Consider the following 7406-nt stretch of genomic DNA (forward strand, 5'->3'; position numbering starts at 1 on the left):
GGACAGGTAATATTTTTCAGAGAGTTTATCAGAGAACTCAAATGATTGAATTGGAAGAGGGGAGAACTGGTGTCCAAGAAGACTGAGTGGGGAAGATACTCAATGGCAATGGCATTTGGGAGTTGGCCTATGGTAAAGGAGGCCTTTTGCTTTGAGCAGCCTGCTACAAATCACATTGATGGCTCAGTTTTGAATTCAGATCTCTAATGCAGGGGTTCTTAACCTTTTTTGCATCATGGATCTATTTGGCAATCTGGTAAAGCCAAATGAACCCTTTCTTCAAATAATGTTTTTAAATGCATAAAGTAAAATACATAGGATTGCAAAGGAAACCAACCATATTAAATAGTTATCAAAATACTTCTTAAAAACAAGTTCATAGATACAGGTTAAAAATGTCTATTCTTATGGATTTACAATTTTTTTCCATTTTTCAATACCACTGAATCACTTTAAATTTCCTTTTCTACCCATATTACCTTAGTGTAATCACATATCAATCCACCCAGGGACAACCAGTGGCTAATTAATTACACAGAGTCACAGCACAGCACAAGTGATACCATTTCTATCCTAATTAATAAATGCCCTGTCAGCACTGAAACTATGCACAAATTTCCTAGAAACATTCTATATTTCTATGTCATCATTCATCCTCTTGGGTCTCTGAAGAGTTAACTACACTGTTGACTACAGTCAGAAGACTTCTAAAGTTTCAAAAGGTTCCAGAAGAGTTAAATACTTGACATTAATGTTTTATCAGGATCTTCAGATTAGTCTGTTTGCCTTTGTTGTAGTCATTTGAGAGGAGGTTAACAGAAAATGAAAAACATTTTGAGAGAAGACAGAAGACAAAGGGTTCCATATATATAAAGCACTCCTCTGAATTGTTTATCTCTCACAGACATAAGTACATTGTAAATACAGTTTTATCTGACCATGCAACCTTTCCTCCAAGAATCTGGATGTCATTTTCTTGAATAATGTCACTTCACGAATTTAACTCATTAATCCACTCTGCATAACAAGGACAGTAATGACCTTGAAGCCTCATTCTAGGCAAAAGGTAATTTGGTGGAAATCAATTTAGCTTTGTCCTAATTTCACCATTTAAAAATAAAAAATAAAGCAAAAATTACTTTAATGGAAATTTTTGTACTTTGACTCATTGTACCTACAATACTAAGGAACAACCCACATATGGGGCTAAGTGCAATTAGATTGATTTATTGATGTATTTGTAAGGTTGGGTCAAAATCATCCCATTGCATTTTAGCCTAGATGTTTTAACTAGATGAAAACCTGTCTCAATCAATGATAGCTGTCATTTATATTGTGGTTAAAAGTTGCAAGGTGCTTATTATCACAGAGGTTTCTCATAAAATCCCTGTTCAATCACTTATCCATAGACTTTAGACTAAGTGGGGAAAATATTTGAAAGCTATTTGATTAAGTGAAATGTCACCAGACAATAAGTCTGTTCCAATTGGCTGGGGTGGGGGATGAAGCTCCAGAGTCTGTATAAAAATATCCAATTACCTAGAATGGAGGATTTCTATAAAATGGAGAATGTGTGAAGTTCCAGGTAACTCCCCCCCACAAAAAAACCACTCTATTTGGGAATGGGGGGAGAGGAGAGAAGAAGAAGCTGTGGTTTTGGCCTCAGTCAGGTCTTCTTCCCTTTTCCCCTTTGAGGAGGGCAAAGGATGGGAGTCCAAAGGATGTTGGACTTCCCATCTTCCCCTTGGTGTCCTACCCTCCCCCAAGGACAACAGCAGTTTCCATCTTTCTACCAGTATCTCAAACAGCATCCCTGGATCAGTCAGTGACAATGTCTATGTTGGGAGCCAAGGACAGATGGATAGAAATTCACTATGCATAAAGGGAATTTCTTGAGCATCCCATAAATGGGAGAAAAAAAAGACTTCCAGCAAATTGGATCTGTGAATTGCTCCTTTGCCACACATGCTAAGATTGAACCCACTTTCCCCTGGACTCTGTATATACTTGTGGGAAATTATGTCAGAAATGTTTGGGGGGATATCTTGCAAGAATAATAATAATAATGACTAAAATTTATATAGAGCTTACTATATGCCAGGCACTGTACTATTTTACAACTATTATCTCATTTGTACCAAATGTTTCTATTGTGCTGACTTAGTAATACTCCTTTCTAATTTAATAGTAATAGTAATTTAAATAATTTAAGACTGGCTGAATAAATTGATTCTCAAATTATAATCTTGGGGGAAAGCACAGAAAAGCTTGGGCCAATAGCCTTAGAGAATTACCCTTAATGTCTTGGAGCATTGGCAAACCAACTTGTCTGTGAAAATGGAAGTTGGGATAAAAATGTCCCAGAACTTATATGTGCTACATTTGTTAGCCTTTCTTCCAGCTAATAACTAATATTTACACAGCACTTTGCAGTTTATAAGATATTTTCCTTAAATCAACCTGCATTATTATCCTTACTTTATTTACATCTTTCAGATAACAGAGGGTTTAAGTCATGAAGTCCAAAGTCATGAAGTTGGTGCACAGCAAAGTCAGATTTTGAACCCAGGTCTTCTGACTTCTAGTTAATTTTTTCTTCCATTTCCTTCTTCCAAAGGCCCTGAAAAAAACAACAACCACCTGATATTCAACCATTTTTATCTCCCATCATAGGGATGGGCTCAACCTGGACCTGTGATTTCATTGATTATAGGGATCTCCAGATGAGGGACTTCCTTCTACCAATGCAGATATCTGAAACTATTGTAGGATGGAATTGGCAGGAGTAGTGAAGGGGATAGGTGACTTGGCCAAGGTAAGTAATAAAGCCAATGTATATGTCAGAGGTAATACTGGAACTTGGGTTTTCCTATCTCCAAGGGTAATTCTTTATCCACTACATCATGCTACCTCTCCCATCATAATGCTAATTATAAATCTGCATTTGGAGAACACATTAAGCATTTTTCATGTAAAATCAACAAAGATATTCTAATGTGCTATTTATAGATTGGAAAAGAATAATTTATCCCTTAAAGACTACATTTGATTTTATAATAGTTTGCAGGAAAATTTGCCCTACAGTAAGGAAAAAGGAATGGATTCTGACAACCAAAACCATGGGTACAATCCATGTATAGCCTTTGCAAATAAAGATATGGTCTAAATCTCTCCCCACCACCTCATCCCCATTCAGGTCTAAACGACAGCCTCATTGGACAGAGGGATCAGCACACATGTTGCTATGGTAACCAGTGCAACCTTGTTAAAGTTAACAAATAAAATTATCTTGCCGAAGAGATGGCCCCAAAAGATCTTATTAAATCAAATGGAAATAATATCCCAGGGCTCTTTTTTTCTGTCTGAAAACCACCTTTCTTTGGTTTACCAAAACATGTACCTTAGAGATGACAAAGAGCTACATTTGCTATAAAATCTTAGATGGCTGTGTGATTCCATGTAGGTGAAAGCTCAGGTTTGGTTTGTTTTCTTTGTGTTAGATCATACAGTTACTGCTTGGCTGCTGCAATTAGTTTCCAGTTGTCTTTTCTCTATGGGGGTATAAAAAAGGTCCAAAAGAAAAGCAAAATTCTTAAGGGAGTTTTTTAAAGGACCCTGGATCCTATCCCCACCCAAACCTTTCACCTCTTGGGAAAAGATGAAACATTTTCTTTCTCTTGCTTTCACACACACACACACACACACACACACACACACACACACACACCATACCCACCTACACATCCGCACACACACTTTCTCAATAAGAAGCAGAGAGCCTAGGGTTTTTGTGTATAGCTAGAGACTCCCTGCCAAGCTAAACAATGCTATATGTTCGAGACACTCTGTGGGAACTTGCAGGAGCAGCAGGAGAACTGGCTAGTCTTTTTTTTTTTTTTTGGTAGATAAAAGCTTGTACACTTGTTTTCTTTTTGCAAGACCAAGGTTAATGTGCCTCAACAGGACATAGGGCAAATAAAATACTATACTTCTACATCATTTTACCTTCTCCATCCTACCTTCATCATCTACTTGCTGATGATACACAGAAATGGACTGCTGACAATTTTGACCTAAAAGGAGAATTAGCAGTATTTTCTATGTGTTCTATGGTGCAGCTTAGTGAGGAACCCCATTTTGAACCCCACATCTGTGCCTGACATTGTCGTTTGGAAACGTATGAATTTCAAAAGTAAAGCTGCCTTTGACACGATAAATTTATTCTTGTGTTTCCAGCAATCCTGTTTAATGAGTGCAAACCCATTAGGAGGGAAATGAATCATGGTATCATGAATTTATGTGGAGAAGTTGTACTTAGGCATAAAAGAAAGGCTTTTTCCATGTTATACAAGTGGATATAGAAACATTCATTTCTCTCATGATTGTATGGGTTATAATGGGTGGAAAGGGGTGGGCTTAATGAAATAGACATGGTCAAGAACTGACAAGGGACTGACAATAGAAACTGCAGACACTTTACAACAGCCTTAAGATCCAGGTTTCTTAAAGGGGTTAGATGGAGGGAGATATCCCAGACTGATAATATTGCAAACCCATTTACCCCTACAGAAGAATCATATGCTTCTTGTGAGATAGAGAAAGCGTGTCCATCTTCACTGCCACCACTGTTGGCTGACTACAGAGTCAGCTTATTTATCAGGGTTCAGCCAACCAAGCATCCTATTGTCTAGTGCCTAAAGATGGGAAGTCACTGCATGGAAAGAAGGGAATATTGTGCCTCCAAAAAGAGGGGTTGGATGAGACCCCTTCCCTTGGTGCTGGGCACAGTTTCTTAGGTTCTATTGGAGGGCTACAAGCCAAACATCCACCCACCCACACATTTACAACTTCCCATAATGTTCTTAACAAATCTAGTGGAGACCCCTAGTGTATGCTTTTAAATTACAACTCAGTTAAAAACAAAAACAAAACAAAAAAGGGTCATTCTAGGAGAGTTTGCATTGGCATTTACAAAAGTGATTGTGCTAGGAGCCAAGACTGGATGAATCTCATTGCAAATTTATTGGAGATGAGGCCCCTCACCCTCCACCTACCCAACTGGCTGGTTTCTGAACAACAAACACATAGATAAAAAGGAGAGCTTGGAATTGCTTTACTCTTATTGATTAGCTTTTCTTGCCTTTAATTTCTTCAATGAATCTCATCCTAGACAGTTCCCTTATTTCATTTTTATTTTTCTCCTTCCTAGATGGATTGTTGTTGTTGTTTGTCCTTCATTGTCGAAGAGGACCGTGACATCATGACTTGCACTGAATTGGATTTAAGTCAAGGGAGGGCTGTGCAAGGTCACCAACCTCACTCTTTCTTCCAGAAACACCTGAGTCCAGTGGCAAGATATACAGCAGAATGACCGGAGATGACCCCATATGTTTAAGGCAATTGGGGTTAGGTGACTTGCCCAGGGTCACACAGCTAGCAAAGTGTCTGGTTCCAGGGCTAGCACTCTATCCACTGCGCCACCTGGTTGTTCGCCTAGATGGATGCAAGAGCAATAGCCATCTTTCAGTTCCAAAATCATCCTTAGGGGTGTGCTTTAACCAAGTTTTCATTCTTCTTTGAAAATGTAAAAGTGACCTATGTGTAAAAAATATTTATAGCAGCTCTTTTTGTGGTGGTGAAAAATTGAAAATTGAGGGGAATGCTCATCAATTGGGGAATGGCTAAATAAGCTGTGGTACATGATTGTGATGGAATACTATTGTGCTATAAGAAATGATGAGCAGGGGGGCAGCTAGGTGGCACAGTGGATAAAGCACCGGCCCTGGATTCAGGAGGACCTGAGTTCAAATCCGGCCTCAGACATTTGACACTTACTAGCTGTGTAAACCTGGGCAAGTCATTTAACCCTCATTGCCCTGCATAAAAAAAAAAAAGAAAAGAAAAGAAATCATGAGCAGAATGCTTTCAGAAAAACCTGGAAAGTCTTATATGAACTGGTACAAAGTGAAATGAGCAGAACCAAAAGAACATTGTACACAGTAACAATGATATTGGTTTTTTAAACGTATTTTATTTTTAATTTATGGAATTAAAAAAAGTATTTCAATAAGAGTATAATAAAAAAGGTGATCACACATGAAACTGCAAATGCATTATATACAACTTGCTATTCCTTTTAAATATATAATAAAGTTATCATGTAAATTTCTTTTTCACCCTTTTTTCTTTCCTCCCTCCCCCCACCCTAGAGATGTCTACCATTAGACACAAAATATGTATGTGTGTGTGTGTGTGTGTGTGTGTATATGTATGTAAAACCATTCTATACATATTTCTATTTATCAGTTCTTTCTCTGGTTGCAGGTAGCATCTTCTTTCATATATCTTTTGTAGTTAATTTGGGTATTTATAATAGTCAAAATAACTTATTCACTCAAAGTTGTTCTTAAAACAATATTACTGTTATACAATGATCAATTTAGCTGTTCTCAGAAATACAAAGATCCAAGACAGTTCTGAAGGACTTATCATGAAAAATGCTATTACTTCCAGAGAAAGAACTGATGGGGTCTGAATGCAGATCAAAGCATACTATATTTTACTTTATTTTTTTCCTGTTTTTTTTTTTTGGTCTATGTTTTCTTTCCCAACAGTGTTCATACAGAAATTTGTTTTACATGACTACACATGTGTAAGCTACATAAAAAAGAAAATGTAAATTGTAGCTTTACCTTTGCAATGGTGACACTTAGATGTTTGCTTTGTTTTAGTATGGGAGAGTATGATTTTCTCAAATGATTTGTCTAAATTGGATTGTTTCTCAAGAAATTATATACAGGTCTAGTTGTAAAACACTGGCAATGGCATCTGAAATAGCTAAATGAAATTAGAATTAAGTAGAGAGATAACAAATTACTCTACAATTGCTGACAGGAAGATGTGGGACCACAATTAAGCAAAAGGCCAAAGTGGGAAAATGGTTTAGGAAGAAGATAAACTGTGCTTGGTAATGTGACTGTTGTAAAACTGATGTCCTAGAACCAAATTATATGAAGAATATTCTCTAAATTGCTTAGACCTTAAGCCATGTGGAACTAAAGAGGAACCTTGCATAGACTGGGCATTGTAGTTCACATATCTTGACATAAAACATTTTAGCTCATTATAGGAAGAAATAAATTAGCTTATAAGGCAAACAGAAACAGTAGTGAAAAGAAGACATAACAGAATTAAATGTAAAAACTAATGAGGTGACCTAATTAGAGATGGAGAGGCAAGGCCTTGCAACATAATATGAAATGATGAAATATGATTTGGAGGCAGAAAATATAGAATTCAATTATCAGAAGTGGACCAGAAAGAAAGTTATTAAATCAAGGCAATGAGGACCCCACTAACTTGCAGCAGAAGTTATCTAAGTTGGATGAGAGATACAAAGAATTGGA

The sequence above is a fragment of the Dromiciops gliroides genome, chromosome 4 (assembly GCF_019393635.1).
Source record: "Dromiciops gliroides isolate mDroGli1 chromosome 4, mDroGli1.pri, whole genome shotgun sequence".
Classification (NCBI taxonomy): domain Eukaryota; kingdom Metazoa; phylum Chordata; class Mammalia; order Microbiotheria; family Microbiotheriidae; genus Dromiciops; species Dromiciops gliroides.